The sequence below is a fragment of the Vulpes vulpes genome, chromosome 13, assembly GCF_048418805.1.
Source record: "Vulpes vulpes isolate BD-2025 chromosome 13, VulVul3, whole genome shotgun sequence".
NCBI lineage: Eukaryota > Metazoa > Chordata > Mammalia > Carnivora > Canidae > Vulpes > Vulpes vulpes.
The window spans coordinates 104,860,514-104,877,101 of record NC_132792.1 but is presented as its reverse complement, the minus strand read 5'-3'; positions in this window follow the sequence as shown (position 1 = coordinate 104,877,101).

The window sequence follows — 16,588 nt, the reverse complement described above, 5'->3', positions numbered from 1 at the left end:
AGCCATGGTTTACTGACCTCTGATCTAGATTATGAGGGATGAGTAAGATAAAGATATTTCAAGTACAGAAAACAGCATCCAAAGTAAGAGAGCATATGTATCCCTGGGTAATAGCAACATGAAGATAGCCAGAATTAAAAAAAAATGCTGAGAACAAGCTGAGTAAGAGTGACTGAGGCTATGTTGGGAAATGCATCATATGTCAATTTAAGGAGTTGGATTTTACCCTGAGGGGAGTCACCAAATGAACTTCTCTCCTGTAAAACTGGTATAAATCAACTTGTTCACTTTGTAAAGTCAGGGATGGAAAGTCTAGAAGAAAAAAAAGCAAAACTGAATACAAATTCTTATTTTTAACATTTTTATCATTAGTAGTACCTACGTTATTAGGTATATTGTACATAATCTTTTTTTCTTCAATTTACACAGCAATTACCAAGACCTAACAGAGGCAGCATACACATATGCCAACGATACATCTCCTCAATCAATTCTGTCTTCAACCAACAACTTGTTTTTGGAGAAAATAACTCCCTCTAATGACTTTTTATAGAAATTAGAAAAAAAGGCACCGAAGAGAGCAGCATTGGGATGAAGTGCACAATGAGTCAACTACAGCTATGAAAAATTGCCCAGTAGCCTAGGAGATTTTATAATATAATTTGTCTTGAAGGTAGTTTAAAAAATAATTCTCTAAGACAAGGAATATCTCTGAAATTAACTATTAAAATCTATATTACTAAGAGAATCTTAGAATCTTTCTCCTCACAAATTGTTTGAAACTAACAGCAACAGTTTGTAAAGCAACTTTAAAACTATTTGATAGCATAAATAAATAAATAAATAAATAAATAAATAAATAAATAAAATATTAATAAAACAAAGTAAAAAAATATATGTATACAGTTGACATTTGTGCAATGCAGAGGTTTGGAGTACTGATCCCCCATGTAGTCAAAAATTCACATATAACTTTTGATTTCCCCAAAACTTTACGAATAGCCTACTATTGACCAGAGCCTTACCAACAATATAGTCAACACATACTTTTTATGTTTTATGTATTATATACTATTTTCTTACAATAAAGTAAGCTAGAGCAAAGACAATGTTATTAAGAAAATCATAAGAGAAAATATATTTGCATCACTGAATTATTTTTTATTAAAAAAAAAGGTGGTCGGGGGGGCACCTGGGTGGCTGAGTGGTTGAGCATCTGCCTTTGGCTCAGGTCTTGGTCACGAGGTCCTGGGATCAAATCTTGCAACAGGCTCCCCACAGGGAGTGTGCTTCTCTGCCTATGTATCTGTTTCTCATGAGTAAATAAATAAGTCTTTAAAAAAAAGAAAAAAAGAAAATCCGTGTATCAGTGTAACTTCACAGTTCAAACCCCTGTTGTTCAAGGATCAACTATATACACATAAGGATGATTAAGTATCTCCTTTAGTCTTAATATTTTAATATCATTTTGATAAATAATATTTAATGTATAATATTAATGTACTTTTAATAATTTTCATTCCATGATTTTAATAATATTTGTTTACATGATTTTGTAATATAAAAGTAACGCTATGCAGACATCAGTAAAAGAAGAGAAACAGAGTGTCTAGGGAGAGAGCTGTGGCCTGAGTCAGAAGATGAAATGTCTGGTTCTAGTTGAGGGCCTGCAAGTCTAGGCCATCTCTCTGGAGCAAGAACATACTGATTCTTTCACTGAATGAACTAGGAATCATGAAATATCAAGAGATTCCCATGGAGGTCAAAGCATCAGGGATCATGGAGGCCTTAAATGAATGTGTTCAGGTACCACTGACTCATTCAGGGGAAGCAGGGAGATGAGGGGCTGGAACATTCTCATTGCTTCCATAATTTCATCCTGGTGATAAATTAAGAGACCAAAGTGACAATTTATAACAACTTTCTCTCTCTTGATCTGGGCCACTGGTTCTCCCCAATCTATATATAGAATATATATCTGAAGAGTAAGCAGCCCCGAGTCCTCAAAGAAAGGAAGATTTTTTTTTTTTGGCAAAGTGCATTTAAACATAGTATAAATATCAAAGAATAACTTGTCGTGGAGGATCTGACATGAATCTCTTTCATCACAAACAAGTTCTTTCTTGGAAGGGGCACAAAGGCATTAGCACACTTTACACAAAAGCAATAATAACACTATTACTTGATGCCTTAATCTCCTTGCAAAAGGGAAAAAATCATTTCACTGAGGTGTCAAGTGGGTCTCAGGTCCTTTTTGAGTATTCTCCTGCTGTTTCCCATTAAAGTAGGAGAAAATTGAGACTTAGTCAATATGTATTAAAAATAAAACAGAAATGTCTTCAGGTCAGAAATGGCCCTCAGATATTGTGTCTTCCTTGGGGGACTTGTAATCAAGTGGCAGGCAACCTCAGTGACTTTGATGATAGAACTTAGCTGGGGAGGCCACATTGACACAATGTCCATTGACCAGAAGACTTCAGACAGATCAGAAGGAGCTTGGTCTGTATCATTCAGCAATGACATCAGTAAGTAGGACATTATGGCACCTATGCCATGCTTTTAGTCTGTGACAGGGTCCAGTGATGGACTAGCCCTCGAAATGGCACACGATGTGTTTGTCCTCTGCCGGTTTCTCCCTGTTCCCCTGCTACTGTGAGCCCAGTTTTCCTTGGGAGCTGCTCCTCCATTGCATCTAGTCTTGGTGAGACTGTAAGTCAAGAATCATAGATGGATAAAGTTGATCAGATCAAGCAAAGCTAATCAGACACTCCCTTCCAGAATTTAAGTCTAGAGCAGAGGGATATGAGGACACAAAAAAATTGGAACTGATCATTCAAATTGGAGCAGGTGACATTTTTTTCTATCTGCACAGCAACAACAACAACCCGACAACCAGACAAATAATCTCAAAATTCACCAATTACACCAACATCAACAAACTCAAGCAGTATGAGAGCCATGAGGAATTTGCATGGATGTGATTTTTCATGAGCCAGAACAAATGCTGTCTTGTCCCGTGATGGATACTAGTGCTAGCCTCATTCTTTCTTTTAGAAAATAATCAAGGCAACAAAATAAAATAACTTCACTTTGAAATCACGTGGATGATAATTTTGTAGTGTTAGCTATGAGAGTCACTGTCACACATATTCCAGGAATATGACAGTTAAAAAAAATTAAGCCTATCACCAAGCTTTCGAAGACATGCACGATCTTTTGCATGAAGAGTTCTGGCTTTTGTGATGATGTGTAAACCCATTCTTACAAATTTTCTTCCCTTGCAATACTCCGTCCATCTGCCAACTCTCTGCAAGACCGCGTCAGTTCGCAAAGGCTCTACCACATGGTGGCGCTCTGGTTGTGCCTTTAGTGAAATCTCTGGCGTTATCTTTTTAGGGGAAGGCTTGATCAAAACATGAAGTAAAACAAAACAAAACACATAAAACCTATTCATTCCTCAGCTTTCAATTGTCTGAAGGAAAGAAAAAAAATGTTCTTTTTGGTGTTTTCTCTACACCCTCCCTGTGTCATCCTCCTGTTTCAGAGGACCACAGGTGCCCCTGACTTTTGCTCATGCTATTGCAGCCCCCTCGACCCAAAAGTGGAAGACCTGGAGGAAGCTGCCTGATTCTAAACAATAGGAGGCTGGTTTAAAGATACTCCTAATCCCTTCCTATGACTGTTCCCCTGGTTGCCCATTCAGAGCCCCTGCCATCCTCTCCATAAATGAATCACTAGGAAATTTCCAGCACATCTCAGCTTCCTGACCAACAGCTTGCTCATTCATTCTCGCCAACCTGAAATAAAATGTCCTAATGCAATAAAGAAAAACAAGGTCTAATGGATGGGGTTCTGGGATGATATCATTCATATTTAAACTTGAAATGTACACAAAGCACATTGTGACAGGGTAGGGAATGCTGTGGAATAGCAGTGCCTTTTGCCTCCTGGGAGCCCATGTTTTCTCTTGAGAGAAAGTTGCCTTATGGTAGAGGAAGGGCCAGTTCTGCGTACCTGCAGAAAGCCTGATGCTGGTGATTTCTGATAGGACGTTCACAGGAAGCAGAATAACATTGCAGCTGAGCTATGTCAAGTTTTAATCAACTTAAAATTGATTGTTAAAGAAATATTATTTGATAAAAGGAAAAGCTACTAAATTGTACGTTATTTTCTCTAGTCATAGGAACATGGTAGATTTCTAGTGCTGCGTAACCAACTTCTATGAACCAAGTGGCTTAAAAGGTAAGTGGCTTACCAAGTGGCTTATAAGCCAAGTGGCTTACCTATTTATTTGTTCCCAGTTCTGCAGGTCAAAAATTTGGCCATGGCAAGGCTGGGTTCTGTGTTCAAGACCATCACAAGGTTGAAATGCTGACCAGATTGTGTTCTCTTCTGGAGACTCGGGGGAAGACATATGTTTCCAAGGTCAATGGTTGCTGGTAGGATCCATTTCCTTGTGGTTGATTCTATGACTGAGGTCCACATTCTCCTGTTAGCTGTCAGCCAGGGGCAACTCTTAGCTCCTCACTGTGTAGCCCCCATTGGCAATTCACAACGTGGTTTTGCTTCTTCTAGGCCAGGAAGAACATGCCTTTCTGACTTCTTCCTCTAAGACTGCGCGGGGTTGGGGGGAGGTCATCTCTCTCTTTGTTTAAAGGGCTCCTGTGATTGATTAGGTCACACTCACCCAGATTATCTCCTTTTCTTAGGATTGACTGATATGGGTTCTTAGTGACATCTGCAAAATAGTCTCACAGCAGGATCTAGATTAGGATTTGAATATTTGGGAATTATGTGTGTACTAGGGGTTGATATATTATCTCCATAGATCTCATAACTCCACTCTCTCACCCTGTTTTGATATCAGCATATAGCAAGACTTGGGGAGGTCTCCCCAATGTCCTTTACCTTAGGAAGAGTTATGGTTTTAATCCTTCTGCATCCTTCTGGGATGGAGATATAAAAGCTAGAACTGGAAAGGGTATTAGAGATACAGTGTAATCTCTCCGAAACCAGGACAGATAGGGTCCAAGACCACTTAGAGTCACACAGAGGGTGGTCCATCTGGCTCTGTCCAATGTCTTGTGATTTCCAGTGCTAATCTTTAGCTTCTTCCAACTGGCCAGTGCTGCTCCACAGTGGGGTTTCCCCAGGTGGAGGAGAAGTGAGGAGAATAATGATTTAGTAAGTTTTTAGTAATACTAAATATATATTTAAAACAAAACTAAATATTTTTTATTTAAATAACTATCTTTTATTACAAGATGATACTGCCAACTTTTTGTTTTCTTTGTATTTTTTCTTTGTATTAGTAGTGGTGGTAAGGGATGAGCTAGTTGAAGGGCAGAGAAATAATTCGTATGGTTATTCCATAATTAACTTTTTAAAAAATATTTTATTTATTTATTTATTTATTTATTCATGAGAGACACAGAGAGTGAGTCAGAGACATAGGCAGAGGGAGAAGTAGGCTCCCTGCAGGGAGCCCATTGTGAGACTGGATTCCAGGACCCTGGGATCATGACCTGAGCCAAAGGCAGATGCTCAACCACTGAGCTACTAGGTACCCCCGTAATTCACTTTTTTTTTTTTTTGCCACAAATACAATGTAGGTCTTTTGATTTCTAGATCAGGACATAAGAAAGACATTATGCTCTTTGGAGTGTCAGATCCTTTAAAACAAGAAAAAAGAAAACCACATCAAAAGTGAAAATACTATGATTCACCTGTTTCAAGTGCTTTGTCTGCTTCTTAGTTATTATTTGCTATTGTTCACAGAAAGTTCATTGCCTTTTAAATGCTCAAATTATATTACAATCACTGCCCCTGACCCCCAAATACTACATATGCTGTAGTGGTGAAGAAATTTAGACCAAGAAGAATCAATTATCATTATTATGGTCATTGATATTCCAGTGACTCTCAGGATAAAGCCACAAAGCCCCTGAATTTCTAATCTATTTGATCACCCTAGTTTTTGACATGTTCAGAATTTACTATTGCCATGATAACTATTTTTCCTACCAGATTGGTGAGTGTATTTATAGTGATTATTAGGAATTATAGGATAAGGAAAATGGATGAATACATAAAAGCTACATTTAAGTGCATGCTAGTATGTGCCACCAGACACTCCGATGCATTTTCTCTAATTGACTCATTGACCTGCAAGGTAGATATAATCCTCTTCCCTCCACATGTGGATGATGATTCAGAGAGATGAAATAACTTGGCCACAGTTAGAAATTTAGGAAATGGCAGAGCTGTAATTTGATGTTAGGACTCCACAGTCTGGGTTCAACTCTGCTCTGGCACATGTGACCATTGACTGCTTTTGAACATGAGCATGGGCATATATTTTACCATCACATAGGAATAATGATTATTTTCAACGCTGAACAGATTAGACTGCAGCCTCGAAGGCCTAGCCCCTGGAGTTGGGAATGGGGTCTAGACTCGGCCTGCTTGGTAACTGTGATGGACTCAGGTGAATTGCTTTGTTTAGCTCTCTGAGCCTCAGTTTGCCTCAGTTTCCTTGTCTGTACAACAAAGTGACCGGATAAAGTCATTGCCACTGGTGGCTGCTGCCCCGAAGGGCGAGCCCCCTTGCATTTGGGTTAACTTGTCTTAATTGGTTGGTTTACTCAATCACTTCCTCCCTGCCTGGCTCCCTCCTTTCCTCTGGGCTTTTGCTGTTTACTTCTGTGTCTGTTACAACTGCCCCTGCTAACATCAGCGTCGCTGGGACTATTGGCAGCATTACCATACTGCTGCTGTCATATTTACTGTTATGGCCACTGCCTCCAATGTCGCTGCACATATTCTCTTCCTTGAATTTCAAAATCTCTATGAGACAGTTATTATGACCTCCATTTTACAGCAGAGAATTAAAATGTTTGGAGAAATATAAAAAATTTATTAGAGGTCACATTACTAATCTGTGGTAGGTATAGAATTTAAAACTGCCTTCAAAACCCAAGATCTTTATCGTAACTACCAACATGACATTTATTAGGTTCTCCTTATCTAGTGTTTGCTTTAATAGAAAAATAATCTTTTAAATACAACTTAATAGGAATAAAATGGACTTTCCAGGAAGATGTACTGTGTTTATCCTGTGACTTCTCCTGCTCCCTGGTCCACAGGCACACATGCTGATGAGTATGTATATCGGGGTTTGAGGGAAAAGGATCTCACATTGGGGGTTCATTTATTTGGATCTTTCTTGGATTCTGTTCTGTGGCAGGCACTGTGTTAGGCGCTGCAGGCGTAGAGTAGAGTAAGACACAGTCCCTGCGCAGGGGGTGTGAGAAAAACAACCTTGTTTTGCGGTGGCTGCTCCACAGACTTTGAGGGTGGGAGAGACGAGGGGAGAGGTTACCACTTAGCCAGGTCCTGAAAAGGAAGGCTATCGGATCTTGTGTCCCATTCCCTGATCGCAGTGCAAGACGTGCAAAGTGGGGTCCTCACACTAGTCTATGTGTAGATGCTGTCCAGTTTGGTGACAGTGATTTTTCTCTGAAATGAAAGGATTTGGCTTTGGGGCCTAATATGGGAGGGGGATGTAGAGGAAGCGATAGGAAAGAACTTTCCCTGAGGCAGTGAGGAGAATTTGGCTGCAGATGATTATTTTCAGTAATGAAAATAAGCATGAGCTCAGAAACCCAGAGGCCTGAAACAGAGCAGGACAAGACAGATACTGTTTCTCAGTGCCCAGCCAGGGATGTGTGTGTGCGTATGTGTGTGAGTGTATCTCTGTGAGTGCATGTCCATGCACATGGTCATGGAAGTGTAACTTATGTGTGTGTTTGCGTGTGTGAGAATGTATGCATGTCCGTGTCCGTGTGCCTCTATGTGCGCTTGTGCACTGTGTTCATGTGTGTTGTGTGTGCATGCCTGTGCGTGTGTGTGAGCGTGTGTGCACACGCACCTTGGAAGGGAATGGAGCAGGATATATTTTCACTGACGCTGTAGGCAGATGCCTATCTGCTCTCAGTCCAGAATGGAGAGATACTGGAAAATCTATGAATGGATGTGGCTAGAACCCATAAAATTAGAAATGATGCAAAATTTTTTAGATTCACAATATTTTTGATGTCTAATGATTCCCCAAACAACTTACAAAGCTGATGGACCCCGAGATCGACAAGGTAGCTGAGGGAGCAGTGTGGAGATAAAAAGAGGTTTACTTTCTGTTGTTATCTATGCTTTTCTATAATGCAGGCTTCTGTGTCTCCTCATGCCCCCTACTTGCCAGAGAAATTGCTTCCTTTGTCTGAACTTGTTTACAACAGATGCCTTATTACAGCCAGGGTTTTAATTCTCATGAATACTGAAAACAAAAAGGAGGGAGAAAAAAAAAAAAAAACAATAAACAGTATCTATCTACAAACATTTTTAAACAGAGCTGGAGGAGATGACAAATATATTTCTAAATGATTTTAGTTTGAGAAGGAGGCTGGAAGCCTGGCCTTTCCCCGAAGGAGTTAAGTCCCCGGGGCAGGGATAATTATGACTATTTGTGTTCGTTATACACATAGAGCTGTAAGGATCTGTTGTCTTTCTCTGTGGTATATGATTTCTATTCAGTGGGCTTCTGCTAAAACACAGATTTTATATTTACTGCTGAAGCTGATTCTAGTCCTTTTTCTTTCATGCAAAACTGAAATATTGTATTTCAGCAACTGCTTTGGTAATAGCGAAAATCCAGACCTAGAATGCAACATATTTGTTTGTTAAGATTAAGAGTGTATTTTCATCTGCGCAGATGAATGTGATGTTGTATTAAAAAGCAAGCAGTGCCTTTCTTCCCTCACTGACACCTGATTAAACACAAAAATGCTAAATGTAAATCCAAAGTCAGAAATTATCAAGCTTTGGATGTCTAATAATTGAAAAAGCCTCTGGTTCTCAGAAAGCAGTCTTTGTATACAGCTGCGACAGGCCTTCTCAAAGCCCCATGGCAACTGTACACAGGCCCAGGCTGTAGCAGTGGCTGCCGTGCCATGATCTGGCTTTCGATGTAAAAAGTGTCTCTCTTAGCTAATTAATCAGTAACTCAGAGAACCCACTAATCAGAGAGAGTACCAAACACCTCCTGCATTCACGTCACCTTTGCAATGGAGCTGTCTGAAGTAGTTTCGGATCATGTAACATTTAGCATTGGTAAAAATCAGTGTACCAGGAAAAGGGAGAGATGCTGAATATCCTGGCACCCCTGGGTACTACTAGCCACACTTTGTCCCTTGCGAAGTCCACAATACATTGGTATTAAAGATTAACTCTGTGGACAGCACAGAAGTCTTCTGGCTGACCAGGGCAGAGCTGTAGAGTGACAGCATGTCAAAGGGCTCTGAGAATAGGACTTTAAAATCCCATCGAGGGCCTACCTTAGAGGTAGGGAGTGGGAAGAAGCCAGGTCAAGAGAGCTCTGATGGGGGCCAAAAGACTGCTTTTACAGAAAATGGGTAGGGAGCTTTTGTGTAGGCAAGCACGAAGAGACGAGCAAGTTAAACTTCTAAAAGGTAACCAAAGGACAGCAAGCTGGGGTGACTTCCACAGTAAGGGAGCTGGTACAAAGGCAGGGGTGGAATGAGTCATTGAAAATTATTGACCATCAGCAAAACCGTGGGCAATTCATGGCAGTCCAGGGTGGATGAAATATTCCCTAAGAGGGTGTTGATTTATAGTTATAGGTGAATTATAAATAGGGATCATGGAAGGGAATAGAACATTCAGGGAAAATGGGACTAAGACACTGTTCAGGTTCAAGCAAGCAGGAAAGAGCTTTTCAAATGCAAGATAGGACTCAGGTTTCCCTTTGGATCCCCTTATCATAGGGCAACTATTGCCCTGAGTTGTTTGGGACCCTGGATCACATGGTTAAGCTCTCCAGCTACACTTCTGGTGGGTGCATAGGAGGATACGTGAACCTGAGGTAGGGAGTCGTGGTGTTCCTGAAGCTGGGATGTGTTGCAGCTAGAGGGAACTCTGTTTATCATCTCACTAAACTGTTCAATCATAGATGTGGAAGCTGAGTCTCAACACGGTGAAAAGACATGGCTAAAATCCACTCAGCTGGGTAGAGCTGGTGTGGCAGCAGAACTCCTGGCATTTGTTCCATTCTCTTTCTTTCTCCTTTTAATTTTGTTCTGTTCCTCTGGGGCAGACTACATCTCTTGTATCAATCTAAGAGATTGATTCTTTTATAAAAATACCTAATGCCTCTATCTTAACATCAAAAGAAAATGTCCGTCCCATTTCTGTTCTGTTCATAGCTCCCACGTATCACACCATCCGACATTGGGAGGCAGCATTTTCACTCCCCACACTATGGTTTTATACAATGTGCAAAAAAAATGGCAGTCAGGTTGAAGAAAACTGGATCCAGCAGGAGCTCCCATAACAATAGGCTCATCCAGGGACCCCTGGGTGGCTCAGGCCTTCCGCCCAGGGCGTGATCCTGGAGTTCCAGGATTGAGTCCCACATCGGGCTCCCTGCATGGGGCCTGCTTCTCCCTCTGCCTGTGTCTCTGCCTCTCTCTCTCTCTCTCTCTCTCTCTCTCTGTCTTTCATGAATAAATAAATAAAGTCTTAAAAAAAAAAACAAAAACAATAGGCTCATCCAAACTTATTTACATAAGCCTTACTTTAAGTCATGAAACTATGACTTCTCACCAAAGAATGTATTTGTTCTTTACTCATTGGAGAGCATCTGAGCTGCTACCATGTGCCAGGCCATGTGCCTGAGTGACCTGCAGAGATGCAGTTCTCATCCTGGAGGTGTGACATGGAGCATGCGGTGTCGCAGGATGAGAGCCATTCACATAAAACCACCAGGGTACACTAGGCACACATGAAGATCAGTGCTATGGGCTGATCAATCATGTCTGCTGTAGTAGTTTTATTCATTCAATCTTAGCATATTAACAGACCTAGGGCTAGTGGAAGGCCAGCTAGCAACCTTAGATCTGAAAATGCCAGTTATCAACAGCATGAGTAGAAGAAAGATCTCATTGATAGCCTCTTTTTTTAATGTGTCTGTACTTGGTTATGGTTTGACTTGGGTCTGCCATTTTTTATTTTCAAAGGCTTTCAAAGCACTTACCTAAGCCATGAACTCCACAATCCTTATGGTCACCAGTGTCCTTGTTCCGTTGAAACACCCTCGCCATTACAAAAGTTAGTCCTTCTTCTGTCCACTCAGCCCAATATACCACCCATGGAAATCTTGGTAACTCTGACACTGCTTCAGACCCAGGCTCCATACCATAAATTTGCAGATTGGAGCCCTCTACTGGAGGTGGAAGCAGAATTCCCTTAAAGAAGAACCCTGTCCTGCTACTGTGAGTATATACAACGCTCATCCCCAATCTTCTCCCAAAAGGACCTTCAGTCTTTACTTGGGGAAGAGGAAATACTTAGAAATTTTGCATGTTTTTATTTTTTTTTAAACATTTATTTATTTATTTATGATAGACATAGAGAGAGAGGCAGAGACACAGGAGGAGGGAGAAGCAGGCTCCATGTAGGGAGCCCAATGTGGGACTCGATCCCGGGACACCAGGATCGCACCCTGGGCCAAAGGCAGGCGCTAAATTGCTGAACCACCCAGGGATCCCCTGTTTTTAGACACCAAATCTGACCTGACACTCAGAAACTCAACAGTCCAATATAATTCCGTGGCTAGAGTGATTAGAGACCAGGAGATTAAAGGTATGAGCTGAATCTCTCTGACATTGGATTTATTGGGCTCAAGGATCCACACTGTGGTTATTTACTCATTTTCTGAGTGCATAATTGGTGTGAACATACCTAGCAGCTGGAAGAGCCCTCACATTGGTGCCCTGACCTATAGGGGAATTAACCATTATCGTAGGAAAGGCTGAGTGAAAGCCTCTAAATCTGTCCTACTGTTCTCTACTACCTAGTTCAGCCAAGAGAGTAAATCACACCCTAGGAGGAATTGCAGAGATTAGAGACAACATTAAAGACTTAAAGACGCATGGGTGGTATTTCCTATTATGTTCTTATCCAATTTACTTGTGAGGCCTCCATAAGACCTCCATGGGTGCAGTGCATAAATGGGCCATAAACTTGATCAAATGGTAGCCTCTCAATTGTGCTGTTGTGCTGAATGTGGAATCTTTACTAGAACTCAGTCTCTAACATTGCATATGTGACTAGTGAACTGGCATCTTCCATAGTCCTATTAGTAAAGAAGACCGAAAGCAATTTTATTATGCTTGGAAGACCATCAACTCTCCATCCCCAGGACCCCATTAATCCCCTTGTTTTCTGTCATGGATAATTCTCATGGACTCTAATCAATTGGTCCGCTATATTGGACAACTATATTGCTAAGTAATCAGGTACTGGCAAGTACTGTGTATTGGCTAGACACATGTGGGCCAGAAAGGGGGAAAATAACAGCATGGAGATTCAGGGACCTGCAATACCAGTGAAGATGTTAGGGATTTAATGGCTTAGGGAACATTGCCATTTCCTTTGACATAAAGGACAGATTACTGCTCATGTACTCTTCCCAAAAAAGAGACACAGCGCTTGGTGAGTTTTCTTTTGTTTTGTTTGGATCTCAGAGACATATATACTGTGCTTAGGATTACTGCTACAGTGAACTTACTGGGTAACTTGCAAAGCTGATGGTTTGGGACCTAGAGTGAGAGTGGCTCACGTGACCAACAGATCTGATGTTGTGTGTAGTCTCTGTCTAGTCTGAAGAGCAGAGTCAAAGCACAGATGCCTGGGATCCTCAGACAACATCATACAGGCCATACGTTGGGGTCAGAGAAGTACTTATCATTTGTAAGAGGAGCTTCTTGCTGGACTGCAGTACAGAGAGAGTTCCTGATCATGGGACATCAAATTACTGTGTGACTAAGGCTTCTTGTCATAAGCTAGGTATTATCACACCCACCCAGCAAAAAGTTTGAACAGGAGCAGTAGCAATCAGTTCAGTAAATCCAGAGAGAGATCAGCAACTTGAACAAGTGGGTTAGATTCCCATATCTCTTACTTTTTTTGCACTTCCTCCTTTCTCTTTCAAGTTACATCTGTGACCTTACAGATGGGGTAGAGGTTCTCTATCACCAACTAGCAGAGAAGGAAAACCCAAACACGATCAGAAATGGATTGGGTGTGTATGTTGCTGCTGGCTGCAAACGGACTTCCATCACACTGCACTACCCCTCAGGAAAGCAAAAGAATCTCTGGGCTTCATGATAACGCCCCCTAGAGAGCATCCATGGTAGAGAAGACACTCACTAATCTGGGTGACAGGATGACTTGTCCAGTGGCTCACAGTCCGCCTCCGTCCATAGCCATTCCGGTATTTTGTCAATATCATACAGTTGGCATAGCCCAAGTGGTAGGGGTGCAGTATAAGTACAGGCTACAGAGTTGGGCTCCCCTTACTAAAAGTGATCTTGTTGCAGCTACTGCTTAATTGCTTAAGCTGCCAAAAGCAGACACTGACGCCGAACCCTCAGTAAGGCACCATTCCTTGGTAGCCAGTTGATTACTTCAAAATCCTTCAACAGTCAAGGAGCAACGGTTATCCTTTTTAGGTTGAAAGTATGGGTTTGCTTTTACCAGCACCATCATCTGAAAACTTATTAAATGCCTGATTTAATAACATGGATGCAACAAAACATTATCATAGACAAAGGGACACATGTTACGATTAATGAGGGTAACAATGAATGGATAACCATAAAATCCACCAGTCATAATATATGCTGTATGACCTGGAAATAGACAGACTAATACAATGATGGAAGTGGTTTATTAAAGATTCCAAAAAGACATTAGTTTGGGGCTAATGTCCTGCAGGGCTGGAGCACTAACCTCCAGGATGTGGTATATACAACGAACCACCAGCCATTATTAAGGCACTGTGTTCCCAACACCGAGCATGCACAGTTCTGAGAACCAAGGTATGGAGGGAGGCTTGGCCTCTCTTCCGTCTTTCCAGCTACCCACCTATGAAATTTATGCTTTCTGTCTTAGCAACTTTAGGCCCTATTGGAAAAGAATTCTTCTTTCTCTGGCAAAGGAAGACACTTTTATCAGGGAACACAATAAAGATTCTACTGAGCCTAAGCCTGTAACTATCCCTGGACCATTTTTGGATCCTCGTGCTAGTGGTTCTTTAGGAAAAGAAAGGAGTTTCCACATTGGTAGAGTACTTGAACCTGATTACTAGGGAGAGGCAGGATTGCTGGGATGACTTTTGAAACCCAGGGAACTCCCTGAAGTGTACCTTTGTTCTTCCAAACCTGGTGGTAAAAGTAAATGGCCAGTGTCAATAACCATGGTTCAATAAAGGTAAAGGAACTAAGGATTCTAATCCCCGGGGAATAAACTTCTGAGTTTTTCTGTCAGTCAAGCAACCTAATCTCAAGGGAAATTCCAAACGGGGGATGGAGGGGAAGGACAGCAATATGCTTATAGCATTGGGATCAGTCATAGCAGTTGGGATTCTAGTATGTTCCCCTATCATTGTGTAGTAAGCATTTAGTAGAATTGTAGGCAGCCACCATCTTGAAGACTCTGTGACCAATGGGACTCGATGTAAGGAGCAAGTGAGTTTCTGCAGTGCAAGGAATGGCTGTCCTAGACACCTCTCATGCCTTGCCTCAGACCCTCTCTGCCCATCTTTTTATTCCAGTTGCTGTTGTGATACATCTTCGGCCCAAGTGTAACCTGACTTCACCTTAATTCAACTGAACTCTCTCTCACTTTCTGCCATGGGGTTCTTTGCTGCTACTACTCAGCCGTCTGTGGAATCCACTTAGCTATTCTGATGCTTATACAAACATGCATGTGCAATGGGCAATCTTGAGCCATGGATGCAGGAACTAGCAGAAAAATATTTTCTTTGCCCCTTGAGCAGACAATGCTGAGTCTTGTTCTGTAGTTCTTTTGAAGGTACCCAACGGGATCCAGCCCCAGGTGCCCACAACAGGAGCAGTTAGATACAATCTCTTGGGCTGCCTTTCCTTCCTCCCTCCTCAGTCACCCTTGTCCCCACTGTACTATTATGCCTTGGGATTGGTTTCCAATATAACTATCCAAATGCAGCTCTTGCTCAGGCTCAGCACTGGGGAGTGACACGAGCCAGGACAGATGTCTACTAACTTCACTTTTTTCCTCTTTGTGCCCCCTTTATGGAGTGTGGGAGTAGGCATGTATTTTCAGGATTATATTCACTTGTCAGTACTGTGTTCAGATACTTCTACTCTGGCTGCACATTTTATTTTACTCCTCTGGGTTTTGCTTTGCCCTCTATGCTCTGTTTTTCTCCCCTGTCCTAGATATTTTCCCCTTGAGAAGGCTTTTCTCCTTTTAACTTCCCCTAATACTGAACTCTGATATCTGTGTAAAAAGAACCACTGGTGAAGGTATATATGAGATGAAATTCTTATGCTTTTCCTTCCTTTTCCACCCCTATAAGTTACTAGAAATTGTGTGGCCATTTGAAAGGGAAAACTTGTTTGTGGGATATCCAGAGAATTTTAGGATTTATTAATGTGCAATATTCACATAGACTGTAGCAATCCTAATTTAAATAGCCAGCTTACCCATGCTGCAGTATGATTACTTAACTTTTAGAGACACAGCCTGATTCTCTATAAATAATCGTGCTGAATTGATTATTCAGGAAGATTTTATTTTATTCTAGAAGGATTTGCATCTGTTCTAAATCAGTGAGTAGCAATTCAAAAGAGCTACTACTTGATTTTCAGTATCAATCAGAATTCAGGAAGCCAAAGCCGTACGTTCCACAGAGCTCCTGTACTGATTTACTGATTAATAAGTTAATAGCATTATTTAAATAGTATGGTAGAGTGAGAAAGGCGTGTCCCCATTTCCCCTTTAGCTGTATACACATATCTATAGCATGTGTAATGGTGTGTGTGGTGGAATCAATCTCATCCAATTAAGTTTCTCCTCAATAGTATCTTCCAAGTGATGAACACCAGAGTGTGTTATAAATGCCTGATAAAATTAATACTGAAAAAATTCTACAAGAATGTAAGTCAAATAGAGTAACTCAAGATCAGATTTGGAGTATAAAATTGAAAATGTATCATAAAATGAGCCCCAGAGAGACAGCTCCAAGAGGAAGGTGAGGAGTGGAAAGATCTTACCTCAGATATGTTTTTGCTAGCAGAATCAGAGATGCAAGCAATATCAGTGGACTTCAAGATATGTCACATAATAGAAAACTTGAGGGAGACTCAACATTTTCCCAGTATATCAATGTTAAAGCAATATATAAAAGTCTATTTATTAAAACATTTAACATTCTGAAATATTTATAAGATAGCAAAAACTGCTCCTTCCAGGTATCTGCTAAATATTAATCTATTTTCCAAAGAGAATGATAACATGGATTAGACTTAAGATATATACTCATGTTTTTAGTTGTTTGTTAGATTTCATTTTCTATCAGATATTTGAAATATCCATTTTTTATCTCCCTCACAGACACACACAAGCACATATATATGCACAGTATTTTATAAATAATAGTTACAGCTTCATATTCATCCAAGTATTAGAT